The sequence below is a fragment of the Aedes albopictus genome, chromosome 2 (genome assembly GCF_035046485.1).
Source record: "Aedes albopictus strain Foshan chromosome 2, AalbF5, whole genome shotgun sequence".
NCBI classification, from domain to species: Eukaryota; Metazoa; Arthropoda; class Insecta; order Diptera; family Culicidae; genus Aedes; species Aedes albopictus.
The window spans coordinates 34,792,930-34,815,361 of NC_085137.1; the positions used below are offsets into that span (position 1 = coordinate 34,792,930).

At 39.5% G+C, this 22,432-nt stretch overlaps 1 protein-coding gene and 1 non-coding gene across 3 annotated transcripts in view; one reads left to right on the forward strand and one right to left on the reverse strand.

Moving 5' to 3' along the window:
• LOC115268599 (neuronal acetylcholine receptor subunit alpha-7-like) overlaps positions 1 to 22,432 on the forward strand; it is a 437,921-nt gene that overhangs the window by 118,570 nt on the left and 296,919 nt on the right. The window lies entirely within an intron of this gene.
• On the reverse strand, positions 19,706 to 19,777 carry Trnac-gca (transfer RNA cysteine (anticodon GCA)). Its single transcript has one exon. It is a non-coding gene; the product is annotated as a tRNA-Cys (tRNA).

Consider the following 22,432-nt stretch of genomic DNA (forward strand, 5'->3'; position numbering starts at 1 on the left):
AATGACTTCCAGAAATTCTCTCAGGAAATTTATTTAAAAAAATAATCCAGGAATTGCTGCAAAGCTTTGCACAAAAAGCTTTGCAGCAATTCCTGGATTATTTTTCAATTTTCAATTTTCAATTTCCACGGCAGTTTAGGATTGTAGTTTAATGTTATGAACAACTATTGTGAAATAATAACCACACATAAATTTACCTCAATCCAGATTCGAACTCGAGACCCATCGATTGCCAGCCGCATGCCTTCCAATCTGCGCCATCCTAGAGATGATGAACTGCAGCGCTCAAATCAAAACATAAACTTCCTGTGGTTTAATAATGATCAGACTTCGACTCCTATTCAGCAGTGGTGAATTAACACAGACATTATAGTTAACGACTGAACAAAAGATTAAATCAGCTGTTGTTCAGTAAAAAACACGTGTTTTTTCATCATGTACTCTGTGTCGAAGTATAATGAAACGGAAGCGCTTGTTTGGACTTGTGAAAAACACATTATACAGATACATGTGCTAATTTTTACATGAACTTAATATGATGCAGAAAAAAGTCTTGTTAAACTATGTAGTAAAGGAATTACTGCGAGTCGAATAAAAATCTTATTAAACACTAGCAAAGTGTTTTAAATTTTCATTATTAACACCAATACGAGAAATTGAACATTGGCTACTTTTTCAATTGAATTAGCATTTGTACAGTAATGTGTGCAGAATAATTTTAGTTCAGCTATAATTACTACTATAAAGCAACAATTCAGCATGCATGCTTGTTTGCGGCTGGCGATTGTTAGTTGGGATAGTTTACGGAACTCCTCAATACTGCAATGTCGATTTGCACATTCACATATCGGGCGACCATGTCGCTTAAAAGTCATCTTAAGTCACCTACCCACCCTCCCCCCCCACTCCAGAAAAAAAAACCTAGCTACGCTAATGATCGCAATAAGTATAGAAAAGAACATCATCAGAAAATTATCCCTCCACCGTAAATATATGCGATAGTAACATAAAATAGTACTTTATACGATGTACTGCGTGCAACCTTACGCGACTCCGGTTTTCTGGCCTAGTTATTAGTTTAGATTTTTATTGTTTATGCTTTATTCTAGGCATGGGAATATCAATCTGACAACTATGGCTCTTTGTTGGCAACTGGCATCTGTTGCACATGTATGTAGTTCGTCATTTACAATCCCCATATGTTTACCCAGAATGTGTTCCATCCCCAATTGTTCACCCAATACAACATCAAACAAATATTAAAATTCCAATATTCATCCCATCATTCTCGAGTTTGAGTTTGATTTATTTCATCACTCATCCATCCTCATATTATCCGCTCCTCCTCCGCACCAAGTCCTTCCACCTCCCATTCCGTTCTTCAGCCGCATTAAGCAAATTCGTTATTTATTCATAAATTCCTGAACCGTAGTAATAATACTCCTGTGGTATGCCATTTCAATGTGCTCTGTCACCACCAGCAGCCAGCTTGCGTTGCCATCATCATCCAAGTCCTCGTTGATGTCGTCGTCGTCGTCAAGCATGCAGGGACAGAAGAAACGAACGTTCGGTACAACCAACCAACCGGATGTTGCATATAGGTACTCCGGCACTACGGGGCGGTGGTGTACGATGATCTTCGGGGGCCCTGACTTCGATGTCGCTTCATTGTGCTCGCTTCCTGTCGTTTAACGGAGACGCGCGGGGATCTTGAGAACGGTGGCGGCCTGGCGGCCTGCCTGATGGAATGTGTTCCTATGTGTCGAATTTGCATTATTAACGGGCTTGGCTTGGCTCCACTGATGCTGCTGCTCTGCTGCCGTCGTCGGTTGTTGTCATGGGTGACTTTCATGAGATGTTGGATTGATGGAGGATGCTGGAGACAGTGGAGCCAGTTACGGAAAGGGTTTGTTTCCTGAATGTTTTTTTGCCATGCTGCAATGGAAGTCAATGTATGGAAGTATATGTGCTTGTGCAAAATGCTAAGTGAGACGTTTAACTACCTTATGTCGGTGGCATTATTCAAGGCTTTGTGTGAAGCAGTTGTAAAGTAAACGTTTGGATAGGAAATTCTGGTAGGTGATGCGGTTCCATGTTCTTTCTGTACCTAGATATCAGTAAGAATTCAAGTGAGTTTCTGTGATCATGCTTGTAGTTCTGATATATCAGATGATAAACGCGCAGATATTCGACAAGATTTCGTTGGGGGTGTTCGGTTTCGATTTTTATTATCTTTTCATAATGAAAATTTCTATGACTTATAGTGCTTATGGAACACTGAGCTGTAGGCGTTGATTTCTTGCAGAAAAATCTTTATGAGTGATTTATTCCAGAATTGTCCATCGAATTCTGTTTCCGTCTAGTCCACGTTTATTTCGGGCACAATATGAATTCAATTCCCGGCACACTTCTACATTGAAACGTGAAATTTTGCGTAGTTATTCGATTTCCAGTGATATAGGGGATGGTTATTGATATTCTACATCTTTTTTCTTCCGTCTGATGAGCGATTGGCAAAGGCAAGTTTGAATATCTGTAATTATTGGCAATCTTCCGCCTGATATGACGGGAATTAGTGCTTATGACGAAGGATATTTCTACCCTTCGTCCTGCTGCTGTTTTCTTGAAAGCCCATGCGACCTTTCATCTTTACAGATTGAAGACAGGTTTTTATCCGGAATTTGTCGAGCAACTCCTACAATAGCTTGCTCCAGAGCCTCGCCAATCAGCCAATAGCTCCAGAGCCTCGTATAAGCTGTTAGTCAAGAAAGCTCGGGTTATATATTTTTTTTATTAAATGCCATTCATCTCTTTGAAAATTTAAGCTTATTGGAAGCTTTATAAAAAATCTTGTAGTTAAACATTGCTAAACAAAAATATGATTAAGAATATACTGAAGAAATTCCTAGATCCTCAGAAGAGTTGTTTTAAAAACATTTGAAGAAACTTCAAAAAAAAAACATTTCCATAGAATTTTTTGACAAAAAAAAACTGTTGAAGACACTACCGAAAGAAAAAATGAATGATTATTTCGGAGGAGCACCTGGTGAGAGCACCAAGTGTCTCCTGCGCGATTTTTCGAAAAAAAAAATCTGAATGATTGCCAGAAAAAAAAATCCATGAGTAGGTATTCCTGAAGAAATCCGGAAGAAACTTTCACCAGAATTTCTGGAGAATACTTCGAATTTGCTGTAGGTAATTCCGAAGGAACTTCTTCCCAAAAGGTTTACCAACGAAATTTCCAGGATAACACTTGTAGGAAATTTTCAGAGAAGTTCTTGTTAAAAAGAATAATTCCTGTTATTTATGATTTGTTTTTGAATATTTCGACTAAGTACGTAATCATTAAACGACGTTCTTTATTGCGCGGCAGTTTCAGAGGCGTTCCAAAGCGTTTCAAGGCGTTTCAGAAAGTTTCAGAGGTATTTTAGGGGGCTAGAGGCTTTCAGGTGCGTTTCAAATGGATTTCATTTGTATTTCAGAGGTGTTTCAAGGCGTTTCAGGAAGTTTCAGAGAGATTTTGTGGGGCTTCAGAAATTCTCAGGTGAGTTTCACGGAGGTTTCAAAGGGATTTCAGAGGCTTTTTTTTAATTTCTTTGTATGTGTGAATTTTAACTTAAGGCGAAACTGGAAGCATTTCCTCACTTTTTGGTTATTGATTTTTTATTAAATAACGAAGAAATATTTTCAAAATCGGGTTTCGTGCACATGTAGAGTATGGATCAATGTATCTTCTGATTTTTTTTTTTGTAGTAGAAAATGTTTTTCGTTTTTGCAGAAACCTTTTTTTTTAGTTTTTATTTCTATGTATTTTAACTTAGATGCTAATTCTACACTGTTTTTGCAGAAACCATTTTTGAAAAAAATTTCACAAACAAATGGTTTCTGCAAAATTGGAAAACATTTTCCACCTCAAAAAAAATCAGAAGATACCTCGATCCATACTCTATATGTGCACGAAAACCGATTATGAAAATATTGCTTCGTTATTTAATAAAAAATCAAAAACCGAAAAAATGAGAAAATGTTTGCAGTTTCGCCTTAATGCTAATTCTTCACACAAATTTCAGAGGCGTTTCAAAGCGTTTCAAGGTATTTCAATGTGTTTCATGGCCTCTCATGGAGGTTTCAGGAGGATTAAGGGTGCCTTCAGAGGGTCGCAGGTGAATTTGACGGAGGTTTAATAGGGATTTGGTGGCGTTTCAAAGCGTTTCAAGGCATTTCAGGGCGTTTTAATGCGTGTCAGGGCGTTCCAGGAGGTTAAAGAGAGGCTTAAGGGGGCTTGAGAGGCTCGCAGGTAAATTTCACAGAGATTTCATTGGGGGTTTCAAAGCGTTTCAATGCGTTTCAGGGCATTTAAGAAGGTTTCCGATGACTTTTAGGTGGCTTAAAACGCTAGCAGGTGAATTTCACGGAGGTTTCATGGGGATTTCAGAGGCGTTTCAAGGCGTTTCAAAGCGTTTCAAGGCGTTTCAATGCGTTTCAGGGCGTTTCAGGAGGCTTCAGGAGGTTTCACACGGGTTTCACGGGGCTTCAGAAACTCTCAGGTGAATTTCACGGATTTCAAAGGCGTTTCAATGCGTTTCAGTGCGTTTCGGGGCGTTTCAGGGTGTTTCAAAAGGTTTCACATGGGTTTTTGGGGCTTCAGAGGCTCTCAGATGAATTTCACGAAGGTTTTAAGGGGGTTTTTAAGGCGTTTAAAGGCGTTTCAGGGCGTTTTAATTGGTTTCAGGGCGTCTCAGGAGGTTTCAGAAGAGTTATAGGGGTCTTCAGAGGCTCTCAGGTGAATTGGACTTGGATTTCATAGGGGTTTCAGAGGCGTTTCAAAGCGTTTCAAGGCGTTTCAAAGCGTTTCAGAGCATTTCAGAAGGTTTCACAGGGGTTTTAGGGGGCTTCAGAGGCTCTCAGTGTAATTTTACCGAGGTTCTATAGGGATTTTAGATGCGTTCAGAGCGTTTCAAAGCGTTTTGAAACGTTTCAAGAGTTTTCAAAGCGTTTCAGGGCGTCTCAGGAGGTTTTAGGAGGGTTTTAGGGGGCTTTAGAGCACTTAGCTACAAGAGACTGTGTAAGCATGAGTTTCATTCATAATGCTCCAATAGATCACTGATTACACTTGTAGATCAGATGGCCTAAACTCCGAGGAGATCTCGGATACTTAAACGTTTAACCGTTAACCACTCCGTAAACGTCCCTGAACTTTTAATTCGGATTTTTTCCCGTAAACCAACTTTATTTGTAATCCTTGAGTACTCTGAGCACAATCAAATTCTATTTAGGTAACGTTACCTAAATGGAGGGATCTAACTAGACTACACCTAAATGGATCCTACCTTAATGGAGGTTTCAGTGTATTGGATTCAGCATAAGCTCAGGGAAGAGTTTCTGCAGAAACTCCGATGGAATTCATTAGGGAACTCCCGAAGGACCTCTCGGAGGAATTCTTTTGGAAAACCATGTTAAGGAGGAAAACTCATAGAAAATCTGAAGATTTCTCGTTGAAACTGTTCAAGAAAGGAAGGAATACTTTGAGTATTTTCTGAAATACTTAGCTCCCGGAATGAACTCCAAAAAGTTTTACTAAAGAAATCCATTGAAATATGTATTTTCAAATGAGGTCCTGGAAGATTTTAGAGGAAATACCTGGGAAAATTTCTAAAACAGCTACCGGAGGATTTTCTGCAGAAACTTTTGTAGAAATTGTTGAAGAAACTGCTTGAGTGTGTTTGGAAAGATTTCCAGGTGAAAATTCCAATGGAACTCATGTAGGAATTTCCAAATGAACTGTCAGAGAAATTATTCTTGAGAAAAATGCAAAAATTCGAGAGGAGTGATCAGAAGAGCTCCTGGATAAATTATCGAAGCACGAACTCGTAAGAAAATTTCCGTCGGAATTCTTATAAAATTAAAAAAAGAAAGAACAAAAAAAGTTCTTTAGGAAATATAAATGCCTCGAAAAAACATAAGGAACTCATGGAGAAATTCTCTAGGAAACCTAAGGAAGAAAAAAACTCGATTAAATTCTCATTGGAACTTTTTAGAAGCAGCGGTAGGAATTCCTAAAAGATTGAGGTTGAGGAATTTTCAAATAAAGTCCTGAAGTAAGCCCTGAAAGATCTTTTCCAGAAATTCTGAAAAAAAAAACAGTAATTGTAGAAACTTCTAAAGTATCTCAGATATCAACGGCTACGCAGTCTTCAAATCCCCGATTCAACTCATCAGTCGAATTGCAAAACTTTTCCGAACAATTGCTGGAGTAATTTCTGGGAACTTTTTTGGGAATTTCTTAAAAAACATACGAAGGATCTTTTGGAAAAATTCCCGATGGAACGCCCGGTAGGGTTTCTTATAAGAACATTTGAAAGAATTGCATAGAGATTTCCTGAAGTAGTTCATAATATCCCAGTTATAAACTCCTGGAGAAATATCCAAGTTACTTCCTGTGGAAATTGAGAAAAAATTTCTGGAGAAAGATTTCATCATGAAACCATTTGAGAAACTTCCAAATGAGGGATTTCAACACTCACTACATTTTGTTTGAAAAACAAAACTGGTGAAAAACTCTTAGTTTCGTTTTTATTTCCGAAAGTGGTGTTGTCACCTACCCCCTTTTTTCTTCAAACCCCCTCAAATGTACAGTATTACCCATAAAAAACCCAGATTTATCCACCTAGTGGTGATAGTGCCTTTCTCGTCGAATATGTACTCATGAACTTTCTGTCGACGTTAGCCAAAATGTTCCTGAATCCTGATAATACTTTATATAGAAAAACAACAATTTTAACAAATCCATGATCGATTTTGGAAACTTATTCATATTCCAAAGCAGAGCATGGTACAAGAGCAAAGCAGAGCTGAAAAATATCAGACCTCTCAATTGACTGCTTGACCACCTTAACCCTGGTCGTATATTGGGGTCAGAGATGCCAGATTTTTCTGTATTATACAGATTTTTGACCTTCTATACAGACAAGATATAGAGTACAGAAAAATACAGAATTTTGAAATGTTATACAGATTTCTCATGAAAGCATGAAATTTGAAGCTTTTTGCAATAATTTTTTTGAAAACTTTATAAATTATTGCTTAAACTTTAAAGAATTTATGAAAATTTGTACGTTTTCACACAAGTTTAAGAAAAATAAATACCTGCAAAAGTTTTAAACTGTTAGAAAGTGGTACATGTTTGTTAGTTCCTATTGAAATCTAGGACTCTCGGTGTCTGCTGTACCCTCAAATACGGCGATACAGAAAAATATGTAATGATACAGATTTTTGATATAAATAATCTGGTATCTCTGATTGGGGTCATTATGACTCCATTCCATGCACTACGGCAGCGGGGTGAGCGTCAGCTAATGCATGAAGAAGGTCAACTCTATTCACAATCGTAGATCACTTTGTGATCTTCGCCATTGTTTATTTCAGTACACTTTAGGCTATATTTTATTGCCAAATGTAACACGATTCATGTAAAATGTGATCTTCTTACGAGAAAAATGCAGAAATTGTAAAAATTTCCATTCAAGTTTCAATCGCAATAGCGAGGGCTCAACCAGCCGCACCCAAATTGTGAGCAGTAATTTTAGAAGCAAAAGTAGATTGAAGATTGAAAATTGATAAGGTGTTGATGCGATTAAATTTTAATTTCTCCATAAAACGTTGATCGATCCTACTATGCATTTACACCGCTGGAATCTGAAATGGTGTGATTCGAAGATATCACTTTGGTCACGATTTTGTTCTCTTGCATATATGAAGACTTTGACCATTTCTTCACTTATAATCTTACCCAACGTTTACAGGCTATCAAAAAAGCCACGATTTGATTTATCGCTTTGACATTTATTTTGTTCACTTTTATAATTCCGCTATTTGATGTGCAGCTTGCATGGGTTTTGTTATATTTTACGTTTGACCACTTCCGGTGGGACACCTGGAACCAATTCTGGTTGTCTCAAATGTGGTCTGAGATTATGTTCTTGTTAACTGTTCATCGAGTTAACTAAAAAGCTGAAAATTAATGTGATCTGATGCTATTTTCTTGCTAACAGTTCAACATTTTTTTGAAAAACCACGATTTTATGTATCGCATGCATGATTTTGGTTTCTTCTTCTTCTTTATGGCTCGACCTCCCCACTGGGACTTGGCCTGCCTCGCTTCAACTAAGTGTTTCTTGAGCACTTTTCCACAGTTATTAATTGTAGGGCTTTCTTTGCCTGCCATTGCATGAACTTGTATATTGTGAGGCAAGTACAATGATACACTATGCTCAGGGAGTCAAAGCCTTAACCACTAGGCTAACTGGAGACTTCTATTAAATCACTTCCGAAGGAACACCCGCAACCGATTCCGAAATATTATTACAAGTTCTAGATGTGGCCTGAGACTATTTTCTTGTTGGCCTTACATCAGATTATAAAAAAACGCAGCTATGGTTCAGTTCCCTTCTATATATTACCACTTCCGGTGGGCTACTCGTCTAGTCTCTAGTTCTGGAACACTACCGGTTCTCCCAAATATAGTCTGAGATTATTTGTTGGCTATCGTTTATCATGTTACTGAATAAGTCATTGATATGTTACATGTATTGGTTCTCTTTTACATTTGACCATTTCTGGCGAGACAACCGGAACCGGTTCCGTAACACACTGATATGGCTTGCGTCTATTTTTTTTGCAACTGTTAATCATGTTACCTAAATAGCCGTGATACCTCAATCGCATGCATGGGTTTGCTTTCACTTTCGGCTCGGAACCGGTTGCGGAACACTACTGATAGTCTCTTAAATTATCTGAGCCTATTTGCTTGCAAACGTTTGCTAGGTTATCAAAAAAGCCGCTCTGTGTTATGTCGCATGCATGGGTTTGGTACAATTTTATATTCAGCCGCTTTCGGAGGGGAACCCGGAACTAGTTTTGGAACTACTGACAGTTCATAATGTGGTCTTAGCATAAAAGGTCATCAAGTTGTCGGAAAATCTGTGATTTGATGTGCCGCATGTAAAAACTATGTCAAATTTTATATACGGCCAGCAGAACTCCCAGAACCGGTTCCGTAACACTACTGGCTCAGATATGGTCTGAGTCTATTTTATGCAAACCTTTCATTATCACAAAAGCCGCCCTTTGATATGTCACATGCGTGGATTTGATTCGCTTTAATATTTGGCCACTTCCGGCAAGACACCCGGAGCCGGTTCCGGAACACTACCGGTTCAAATATGGTCTGGGACTGTTTTCTTGCTAACTGTTCATCAGGTTATCGAAATTGCCGCAGTTTGATGTGTCGCATGCATGGGTTTGGATCACTTTTTTATTTGACCACTCCCAGCGGGTCATCCGGAACCGATTCCGAAACTCTACCGGTTCAGTTATGGTCTGAGTCTTTTTTAATGCCAACCTGTCATTGGGTTATAAAAAAGTCGCGCTTTGATATGTCGCATGCATGGATTTGGTTCACTTTTATATTTGGCCACTTCCTGCGGGACATCCGGAACCGGTTCCGGAACACAACCGGTTCAGATATGGTCTGAGACTGTTTTCTTGCTAACTGTTCATCAGGTTATCGAAATTGCCGCAATTTGATGTGTCGCATGCATGGCTTTAGTTCACTTTTATATTTGGCCACTTCCGGCGGGACATCCGGAACCGGTTCCGAAACACTACCGGTTCAGATATGGTCTGAGACTGTTTTCCTGCTAAACGTTCATCAGGTTATCCAAAATGCCACAGTTTGATGTGTCGCATCTATGTGTTTGTTACATTTTTATGTATGGCCCCTTCCAAGGGTACTGGTCCGGAACACCTAAATGGCCATAACTCCGGAATCGCTGGACCGATCCGAACCATTTTCAATAGGAAACAATGAGACCAGATTCCGCGTCGAATGAACCGTCGGTCATTAAAATCGGTTGAGGTTTACTGCCAAAAAGTGATGTGAGTTTTTTTGTACACATACACACACACACATACACACACACATACATACACACAGACATCACCTCAATTCGTCGAGCTGAGTTGATTGGTATATGTGAGTCGACGCTCCGGGCTTTCTATCAAAAAGTCATTTTTGGAGTGAACATATAGCCTTTCCAGTACACTTAGTGTACGAGAAAGGCAAAAACATTCCATTTTTTTGCGGTATTTGATGATTTTTAATGAAATAATCCCAATGAATTAAACTTTTTGGATTAGGATACAATAAGGAGGTCATTGCCATACAGGATCTCAAAATTTGTTGTCAAAATATTCATTGGTTACGTATATGGGATACCTTATAATTGTTAACAATTTCTAAATAATATCAAGTTTTCCTCTAACTTTCAGAGCAAAATGAACTAAGATAAAAAATTTTAAACACATGGAAACCATGAAGAAATATGTACCCTTTAATACGCCCATGTTTGAAAAATATTTTAAAAATAATTACAAATGTTTAGGAAACAAAAACTAAAAACCCAAATTAATCCACCTAGAGGTGATAGTGCCTTTCTCGTCGTATATGTTCTCACGATCTTTCCGTCGACGTAAGTCAAAGTGTTCCTGAATCCTGATATTTTTTAAGAAAAGCATGCATTTTATCAAAGCCATCATTGAATTGACTTAAAACTTATTGATGGCACATACTCCGACGTTGTGTTCAGCGTAAAAGCAGAGCTGAATAATATCAGATTTCTCAGTTGACTGCTTGAGTACCTTCACTAACATTGGGAGCTGATCAATATCAAGACGATACTAACAAGCTAAGATATAACTTTTTATACATTCACAGATCACTTTGCGGTCTTCGATAAAGTTTTTTCTGCACATTCTAGGTTATATTTTATTGACCGTCAAAAACAAGAACGTAGTGAGTATAGTGAGACGTCTGTTTGTATGTGGGTTTAATATGTCAAGATTTTGTTCTCTTACACATATTTATCGCTTGCATTGATTTAATTTACTTTCGTAGTTCCGGCGAAGCATCAAACGCTGGTTGTGCAACCCTACCAGTAGTCTCTAGTGTGGTATGAGCCAATTTTCTAGTTAATCGTTCCTCAGGTTATTAAAAAAGCCGTGATGTGATGTGTCGCATGGTACAGTATCGGACAATAAAAATGCACCAAAGCCGTTTTCCCATACAAACTAGTCAACTTTGGATGCCATATCTCAGTTATGTCTCAACCGATTGTTTTCATTTTTCTGTGACGAACTACAAAACATTTCAATTTTCAAAAACTATTGAAAAAGTTCAGTGATAACTATTGATACAAAAGTTACAGATAGGTTGAATTTTGACAATAAAAATGCACCAAGACAAAAAATTATGTAGCCAAAAATGCTGAAGTCAAATCCCTATGGTGTCTTCGGCAAATATGTTTCTTGTGTGATGACCAATAAATTTGCTGAAGACACCATAGCTCTCTGACTTCAGCATTTTGGGCTACATATTTTTTTGTCTTGGTGCATTTTTATTGTCAAAATTCAACCTATCTGTAACTTTTGTATCAATAGTTATCACTGAACTTTTTCAATAGTTTTTGAAAATTGAAATGTTTTGTAGTTCTCCACAGAAAAATGAAAACAATCGGTTGAGACATAACTGAGATATGGCAATCTAAAGTTGACTAGTTTGTATGGGAAAACGGCTTTGGTGCATTTTTATTGTCCGATACTGTACATTTGGTTACTTTCCGGAACAGGTTCCGGAGCACCACCGGGTCTCCCAAATATAGTCTGAGGCAATATCATTGCTAACGTACATCAGGTTACCTAAAAACACGATTTGATTTATCTTATGCATTGGTACAAATACTTTTACATTTGACCACTTCCAGTGGGACACCCAGAACTAGTTTCGGGACACTACCGGTTGTCTAAAATATGGTCTGAGGCTATGTTCTTACGAATCGATCATCGTGTTATCAAAAAAGGGTCTCCAGTTGGCCAAGTGGTTAAGGCTATGAATCGCCAATCCGGAAACGGCGGGTTTGATTCCCGTTCCGGTCGGGAACATTTTCTCGACTTCCTGAGCATAGTGTATCATTGAACTTGCCTCACAATATACAAATTCATGCAATGGCGGGCAAAGAAAACCCTTCCATTATTAACTGTGGAAGTGCTCTAAAGAACACTAAGTAGAAGAGAGGCAGGCCAAGTTCCAATGCGAACGTCGAGCTATAAAGAAGAAGAAGAAGTTATCAAAAAAGCTGCTATTTGATGTACTGTCAAACCCCGCGTATTCATCACTCTTTAATAAGACACTTTTTAACTTGTACCCCGCGCATTCGAAATTTGTTGAATTAAAAAAATGATTAAATGTCACAGTGTAATACACTGTAAATACGAATGATACGATATTGCGATGTTACTTACACCCGCAGCGGCTCCTCGTGCAGCTGCTACTTCCGAAAGTTCTAATTTGGTGCATTCCGACACCTGATCCGTTTGGTGATCAACCGCAGTGAACCTCGGAAGCCAACAATCGTAAAATGTACAAGCTATCAATTCGTACCACCACAATATCTGTAAGATTTGTGTTCAAAACAAATCATACAATCTAAACAAAACTAAAATAGAGTTAGTTTATCGAATTGAAAATTTACACAGGTAATTTGACAGCAATCATTGTCGAATTAGCGTGGTTTTATGGTACGACACGCATGGATTTGATTCAATTTCACATTTACAACTTTCGGTTCACATTTTACCACTTACCGATTGTCCCTGATGTGGTGTTAGACAAGTTTCATGCAAATTATTAATCAGTTCTCCTTAAAAGTCGCAAATTGATGTAATGCATGTATGGGTTCGGTTTATTCGTGCATTTCGCCAGTTCCGGCGAGGCACTCGAATCTGGTTCCGGAACGCTACTGACCTGAGACTATTTTCTTGCTGTCCGTTCTTCGCGTTATCGAAAAAGCTGTTATTTAGTGTGCTGCGTGTATGCGTTTGGTTTTTTTTCTCCATTTGACCACTTCCGTCGGGGCACCTGGAACCGGTTTCGGCACACTATTGGTTTTCCAAAGTATGGTCTATGATTTTTTTTTGTTAACCGTTCATCAGCTTACTTAAAAAGTCATTAAATGTGTCGAATTTATGGGTTTGGTTCTCCTTTACATTTGACCACTTCCGATGGGACAACCGTAATCGGTTGCGGAACACTACCGGTTGTCCCCAATATGGCCGGAAACTTTTTTTTCATCATTTTTCATCAAGATACCTCAAAATCCGCGATTTGATGTGTCGCTTGCATGGGTTCGGTTCCCTTTTATATTTGGCCATTTCCGGCGGGACACCCGGAACCGGTTCTGGATCACAACCGATTCAGATATGTTCTGAAAATATTTTTCTGCTTACTGTTCATCAGGATATCAAAAAAGCCACGATTTGATATATCCCTTGCATGGGTTTAATTAACTTTTATACTTTGCCACCTCCGGCGGAACATCAGGAACCGGTTCCGATATGGTCTGAGAATGCTTTCCTGCTTACTGTTCATCAGGTTATCGAAAAAGCTGTGGTTTGATATGTCACATGCATGGTTTTATTTCAATTTTATATTTGGCCACTTCCGACGGGACACCCGGAACCGGTTCCGGGACACAACCGGTTCAGATATGGTCTGAGAATATTATCCTGCTTACTGTTCATCAGGATATCAAAAAGCCACTATTTGATATGTCGCATGCCTGGGTTTTGTTAACTTTAATTCTTGGCCACTTCCGGCGGGACATTTGCAACCGGTTCCGGAACACTACCGGTTCCGATATGGTCTGAGAATGTTTTCCTGCTTACTGTTCACCACGTTATCGAAAAAGCCGCGGTTTGATTTGTCGCATGCATGGGTTTAGTTCACTTTTATGTTTGGCGGGACACCCGGAACCGGTTCCGGGACACTACCGGTTCAGATATGGTCCGAGACTATTTTTCTGCTTACCATTCATCAAGTTATCGAAAATGCCGTAGTTTGTTGTGCCGCATGGATGGGTTTGTAGCGTTTTCATATCTGGCCCCCTCCTGGGGTACCGGTCCGGAACACCTAAATGGCCATAACTCCGGAACGGCTGGACCGATCTGAACCATTTTCAATAGGAAACAATGGGACCAGATTCCGCGTCGAATGAACCGTCGGTCAATAAAATCGGTTCAGGTTTACTGCCAAAAAGTGATGTGAGTTTTTTTGTACACACACATACACACACACACACACACACACACACACACACACACATACACACACACATACACACACACATACACACACACAGACATCACCTCAATTCGTCGAGCTGAGTCGATTGGTATAAGACTTGACCCCTCCGGAGGCTCTATCAAATTTTCGTTTTTGGAGTGAACATATAGCCTTTCGGTACACCTTGGTGTACGAGAAAGGCAAAAAGATCATGATTTCACCTCACTAAGCATCCTTCTAAATTAATGTCCCGCGTTGGAGCTCTGATCATCTGGTCACTTTATGTTATTTAATATGCTGTGTGTACTTTTCGTGGTTCCGTTCTACATTTGACCACTTTCGTTGGGGCACCTGGAACCGGTTTCGGTACACTATTGGTATTCCAAAGTATGGCCTATGATTTTTTTTTCATGTTAACCGTTTATTAGGTTACCTAAAAAGTCATGGCGCACCAGTAATCGGTTGCGGAATACTTTCGGTTGTCCCAAATATGGCCGGAAACTTTTTTTAGGCAACTCGAGATACCTAAAAATCCGCGATTTGATATGTTGCATGCCTGGGCCTGGTTCACTTTTATATTTGGCCATGTCCAGCGGGACACCCAGAACCGGTTCCGGACATTACCGGTTCAGATATGTTCGGAAAATATTTTCCTGCTTACTGTTCATCAAAATAACAAAAAAGCGACTATTTGATATGTCGCATGCATGGGTTACACTTGGCCATCTCCGACGGGACACCTGGAACCGGTTCCGGAACACTACCGGTTCCGATATGAATAAAGAATGCTTTCCTGCTTACTGTTCATCAGATTATCTAAAAAGCCACGGTTTGATATGTCGCATGCATGGTTTTGGTTCAATTTTATATTTGGCCACTTCCGGCGAACACCCGGAACCGGTTCCGAAACACAACCGGTTGAGATATGGTCTGAGAATATTTTCCTGCTTACTGTTCATCAGGATATCAAAAAAGCCACTATTTGATATGTCGCATGCATGGGTTTGGTTAACTTTTATACTTGGCCACCTCCGGCGGGACATCTGCATCCGGTTCCGGAACACTACCGGTTCCAATATGGTCTGAGAATGTTTTCCTGCTTACTGTTCATCAGGTTATCGAAAAAGCCGCAGTTTGATATGTCGCATGCATGAGTTAAGTCCACTTTTATGTTTGGCCACTTCCGACTGGACACCCGGAACCGGTTCCGGAACACTACTGGTTCAGATATGGTCTGAGACTATTTTCCTGCTTACCGTTCATCAGGTTATCGAAAATCCTGCGGTTTGATGTGTCGCATGCATATGTTAAATGCATTTTCATATCTGGCCCCTTCCTGGGGTACCGGTCCGGAACACCTAAATGGCCATAACTCCGGAACGGCTGGACCGATCCAAACCATTTTCAATAGGAAACAATGGGACCTGATTCCCCGTCGAATGAACCGTCGGTCATATAAATCGGTTCAGGTTTACTGCCAAAAAGTGATGTGAGTTTTTTTTGTACACACACATACACACATACACACACACATACATACACACACACACATACATACACACAGACATCACCTCAATTCGTCGAGCTGAGTCGATTGGTATATGTGACTCGACCCTCCGGGCCTTCTATCAAAAAGTCATTTTTGGAGTGAACATATAGCCTTTCCAGTACACTTAGTGTACGAGAAAGGCAAAAAGGTGCTACATATTAAAAACCGTATTTTAGATAAATTAATAAAAAACTTAATACTGTTTGAACTTTTTTCAAAACATTTTTTTGTCGATGAAGGCATATAAACCTACCTTTATGATAGGTACAAATACTAAGTACTTAAAAACAATTTCATGCTTAAAACATAATGTTTTCTAAAAATTATCATTTGTCAATTAATTCAATTTTCAGAAAATGCCTCTTAATTTATAAGTTAATATTTTTTTCGTTCTTGTCCGACGAACCAACGAACTCCTGAAGACCTTATCCAGCCATAAAAGTACTATTTTGAAAATAAAATTTGATTGAATGTGATTGAAAGCAATTGAAAGAAAATTATATCCTTAAAAACGGCCTCTGGCGCGTGGACGATTTCGACATCCATATGTTCAACGTTATATTTCCAAAGGTATGTGCATGAAATCAGTCTATGTTCCTTTGCCATTATCAGATTAGTGGCTCTACTATACTATCCAATAGATACATGCAAGGTTAATCAGTTCGAAGAAGGGGAACGATGACTTTGAAAACTGTTGCATTTTATTTGGGTCATACTGTACTTCTAGAGAAATTTTTGAGAACTCCGGAATAAATTTTCAAAATATTTTCTGGATAAGCAATCGAAAGAACTCTTGAAGGGTTTCTGATTATTTCAGGAGAAACTTGTCTTGTGGAGTTCTTTCATGCAGGAAAAATTTCAATACGAATTTCTGAGCTTCGAGAGAATTCCTAGATTAACACACGTAGGAACTATCTAAGAAATTGCTGGGAAAATATTCGAAGATGTTTCTGAAGGATTTTTAAACACATTTTCTTAATTAACTTCCAAAATTTCTTCTGAAGGAACTCGAATGACCTCTTCCAGAAATTCCCAAAAGGAACTCTTGAAGCAATGCACGAGGGAAATACAAGACTGGTCCAAATACTGGTCTGATGACTGGCCACTGCCCGAATAAATATCATCTAAGTAAGATTGGAAAAATTCAATCCTCCGAGTGTCGTTTCTGTCAAACAGAAAACGAAACTGCCGAGCATTTGATCTGTAACTGCGGAGTGCTGTCCCATCACAGATTGGCGATATTTGGTAAAAGGTTTCTAGAGCCCTTGAATATTTGGAGAAGTAATCCCAACAGGGTAATACTTAAACTTTATAAAACAAGTTGTGCCTAGTTGGGATCAGGTGGTACATCAACCATTGTCCATCACAGCTCAATTGTGACAGGATATTTGACTAGCACCAAATTAAATATGGGTCATATGTACTACAACATTCCTAAGTAATGGACGTAACCACTGCGCTCTACAGATGAGAAAAAAAAACTTCCAAAAAAACTGCTGGAAAAAATACCATATAAAACCTTGAAAAATTTCAATACGAACTCCGCGAGAACTCATGGAAAGAATATCTGCAATAACTTGTGTCCGGAAGGAATTTCCACAGGGACAGCAGAACAAAAACCGTTGGAGTCCTATCCACATTGATTTCTAGAACAGATTGCGATCGAACTTGTGGCGAAATTTCCGAACAAACACCGGCAGAAATTGATGAAGGAACTGCTATTGGAATTCAATCAATGGATTACCGAATTTAGTGATCGTGGATTTTCAAAAAAAAAAAAAAGAGGAATCTTGAAAATGGGTTCCTTGAGCGATTTTTAGGAGCTGGTTCTGAGGAATTTACAGATTAATTACAAGTATGAATTTACGAAATAACTCGCAAAGAAAATTTTCCAAAGCATTTCCTACTGGAATTTTCGAAGGATTCCTCAAAGGAACAACCGATGAAATTACTTAAAACACTTCCAATGGAACTGTTTGATAAGTTTCCGATAGAACTCTAGGAGAAATCCCTGAACTCCTGTAAGAACTCCAGGAGGAACTTCATAGGAACTTCTGAAAAAAAAATCTTGTGAGAACTCTTAGAGCAATTGGTCGATACTTGACCATTGGTGGAAACTGGCGGAACCTTCGGCTGAAGGTGAGTGGCCTTGATGGATGGCCGATGAAATCGTCTCTTGGTAGAGGAGTCACTTCCCGAGGATGAGTTCTTTCACAGTGAAACGCACTATTTCGACTGACAAAAGATCATGTATTTCGTTGGTTCAAGTAGTGCTTATATACTAATTCTAAACCTAAAGGAATAACACATCGACGCCTTATCATGCTTTCTTTCTGAATCACGTGATCAGCCTACGACTGCGTGGTGCAGTAGGGTCCTAACCTTATCAGTTGTTAGTTTGCGTATTCTCATTTGGTTTGTTTATACAGGGCGACAGTCTACTGCGATGATTCATTGATTAAACTTGATAAGCTATTGGTGCATGGAAAGAAGCAGATAATTACGTCTATTTAATGTGTCGAAATCTATGATTTATTTAGAAATGCTAACTCTTCGCAATGGTTGCGAACAGCAATCTTTGACGTAACTCTTGGAAAATTGGAAAAGGAATTCCGTGTGGAAATCCAGATAGTATTTCTAGAGGAATACAAGACAAATAGCTGAATGATAATCCGTATTGCCACCGATGTAATTCCTGGACGAATCCTTGAAGGAACTCCTGGAGTAACTACCGAAGGAAGAATTTCCCAGATGAATTCCTGATGAATTTGCCGGAAAAAAACTTTTGAAGGATCTTCTGAGGGATTCCCAAATTCTGCAAGATCTCGTGGCAGAGTTTCCGAACATACTCCTCGGTAATTGAAATTAATTAATTCTCCGAAGGAACTCCTAGATGTTAGGAGATTCTACAGAATTTTCCAAATGAATTCTAGAAGAGTTTCCCAGAGGATTTGTTGGAATTCGCTAACTCTTGGAGGAACTGCCGAAGGTACACTTGTGGAGAAGGATCTACCATATGACATTTTTGAAAACATTTCTGGAAAAGTGGAGGAATCTCAGAAAAAAAAACTACATTTCTGAATTTGGGGGAACCCTCAACGGCATTTATGGAGGAATTCTAAATGGAACTTTTTCTAGAAGCAGCCAAATTAATTCCCGAAGGACTTTTCGAAGAAAAACTTAGAAAAAAAAAATCTAAGGATCTTGTGAAAAAGTTTTCGAGGGAACTTTTGAAGGAACTTCAAATATAGCTCTTGAAAACATTTTCAGAGAAATTTCTGAAGGTATTTCTGAAGGAACTTCTGGAGAGATTTCTGAACATCCGTAGGGACTGAAGGAATTTGCGGATGAACTCCTGAAGTAATTCCTGATACACTTTAGGAGAAGCTTCTGTAGAATTTTCTGAACCTGGAGAAAAAATATCAAAGGACAGTTGAAGAAATTTACGAAGAATTTTCATCAATAATTTCTCAAGGAGCTCACAGAGAAATTCCTGGAAGAACTTCCAAATGAAACCGTGAATAAAAATTCACTCTTGCGAAAACATTCGAGGTAATTTTTGGAGGAATTGTTGAAGGAACTTCAGTTAGAATTACTGAATCTTCTCCTAGCAGGGATGTCACATGATTTTTTTGAAAAATCTGCATCATTCTTTTCAAATATTTGTATCTAATACAAAATTTGTGTAAAATATCTGTACCTCATATAAAACTAAAATAGCCCCTCTAGCAAAAAAAATCAGTATTCAACATAAATCGTAATCTATCCTATGATCCATACACATTTTTTGGGTTCTCATACAAAATAGGTTTCAAGGGGGGAGAGAGATGAGGTAGTCTGAAATGTTCGATATTAGCGTTACGTAATTTGTGTACCGAGCTCTGCCTGTGATGCCCTATAAGCAGATATGACCTATTCAAATCGATCGCAATATTTATACTCCATAATACCATTGGCAATCCACAAAAATGATTTCGGCGAGGGGGCACCCGGGTTTGAACCGGGGACCTCTCGATCTGCAGTCGAATGCTCTACCACTGAGCTATACCCCCTTGGCTGTTGAATCTGTTGTTCCATACAACATGGTGAGCGTTCTTATCTTCATACTGACAACAGTCATGTGATTGTGTCACTTTAAAAAATAAAGACCATTCAAATAGAATTCAGTGTTTGGGTATTTGATTGGCTGAAATTTAGGTTACGACCTAAATCCCAGGGAAATACGTTTTATCAAGTTATTCTAGTTTGTGAAATTTTAACATTCTCAACCGGAGTTCCAAGAACAAGTTCCTTTAGCATTCATCACATCACCTAGCCCATCGAGCAATTGCCACGTCCTTCGCTGCCACAATTCTCTTCCCACATAAAACTTGCTCAATCAAATAAACTTCCCATCAAGCGAGCGGCCTCCCGAGGGCTAGCGTATAGATATTTACCCATTCCGCCCTTTCTTCGCCAAATTCGATTCTACACACACGTCTCACGATGATGCCCCGAGGAGTTGGCTTTCTCAATTTCGCCCTCGCCCGTACGATCGGAGAGCGGAGCGGAGTGGACGGACAAAGCTCAGGCCTGGGAATAAAATTGACCCAATCGAATCTGCTCGCTTTCGATTGCATAATTTACGACCAGCATCGCACCTCCTCGCTCTGGATTCCGGGGCGTATTGGACCGTGTGGTTTGGAGCGGTTGGATATGAGGAGACTACCAATCTGAAAGACCATTTTCCTTGCTCACATCTCAACTTAAACTTAACTGACCGCCCCGCGCCGCGCCGTTCGATAAAGTGCTGGTGGTTCGTTCGGGATGAATGAATGGTGGCTATTCTCCACACTGTGTGACAGAACTTCATTCGACCCCACGCTGCGTTCAGTTTTCAACTCGTGCAGAAAAATGCATCCACATACCGTAAAATCCCCATTTTTTCACTGGGTCCCCATGATGTTGCTGTTATCGTTGCGGAAGGGATCTCTTATCTAGGATACTCTTTTTTTGCTCTTTCGGCTTTTCTGGGGTGCATGTGACGTAATGGAGTATGCAATCACTCATTGAGAGAAATGAGGGGTTTCAGTTGACGGTTAATAACACATGCTTAAAGTGCCGAAGCATGCATCGCTCGAAACTCCAAGATAGACCTGTGCGCCGACTTTATTTTGTTCGGCGGCGGCGTGAGGGCCATTTTTGGCCGGCGGCGGCGGCGTCATCGGCGTCACGCCGGTGGCAGCTTTCGGCGGCGGCGGCGGCGGCGTGAATCGGCGTGACCAAAATTTTACCATAATGTGAACATTGGCTAAGCAAAGAAGTTGTTATTACGCTCTAGAATTCATAGTCTAAACTTTTTTCGTGACCATTGATGACATAAACTATTATGTTAAAATTAATACCTTATTTATTTCTGTTCGGGTCCGTCAATGCCATCAGTGAATACACATATTGAGACATTACCTGTACCCTTAGTGTAATGCATATTGCATTACTCCAATTCAAATGAAGGGCAATAAAACATCGATTTTGCTATATTTTTTGTTTTGTTTTCTCAAAACCTTCAGAAGCTATCAAACTTGATTATAAGGTCACACTATTCATACTAAGGAATCCCCGAATGATATCAGGAAGGAATCACATAAGGGGCTGTCCATAAACCACGTGGTCATTTTTTTGGGACTTTTCAACCAACCCCCCCCCCCCCCCCCGCGTGGTCATTAGTCCATACAAAAATTTTTATTTGTCCATACAAAATGGTCATTGGTTGAACCCCACCCCCCTCATGATCACGTGGTTTATGGTCAGCCCCTAAGGAAGTCCAAGAGGAGCTTTAAATAAACTCCTGAAGGAATCCATCAAGAAAATTCTGGACCTATTTCAGCAGGAACTGCTGTATGAAACCCTGAAGAAACTTCTGCAGAAATCTCTGGTGGTTCAACAATCTCTCTTAGAGAGATCCCTGCAGAAACTTGTTAAAAAATCGCTGATTGGAGTTTTAGAGAAATTTTAGAAGGAAATCCATGACGAATCTTCGAAAAAAATTCCAGGAGGATTCCCCAAATGAATTCGAGAAGGAAACCCAAGGAAATTACATCAGGAGTTCCAAGAGGATTCACCGAAGGAATTCCAGCGGGAATTCCAAAAGAAATTCGAGAAACAATCTCTAAGGGTTTCTAGGAGGAATCAACGAAAAATATCCAGGAGGAATCCCTGAGAGAATACTAGGAGGAATTTCTTCGTGGATCCTCGAAAGAATTTCAGGAGGAGTCCCATGAGGATTTCCAGCAGGAATCCTCGAAGGAATTCAAAGAGGAATCCCGATGGAAATCCAGAAGGAATCCTCGACGAAATATCAGGAGGAATCCCCGATGGGATTTTAGGAGGTATCCTCGAAGGAAGAATCCCTCAGGAGAAACCCCCGAAGAACTCTAAAAGGAATCCCCGAAAGGACTCTATGAGAAATCTCCGAAGGAATTCCAATAGAAATCCCCGATAGAATACCGGAGAAATTCTCGAAAGAATTCTAAGAAGAATCGCTCCGCAGGAATTCTACGAGGACTCCCAAAGGAATTCCAGGAGGAATCTCCGAAGAAATTTAAAGATAAATCACCAAAGAAATTCCAAGAGGGAATCCCGAAGGAAATCCAGAAAGAATCCTCATCGAAACATCAGGAGAAATCCCCGAAGAAATTTCAACAGAAATCCTCGAAGAAAGTCTAGAA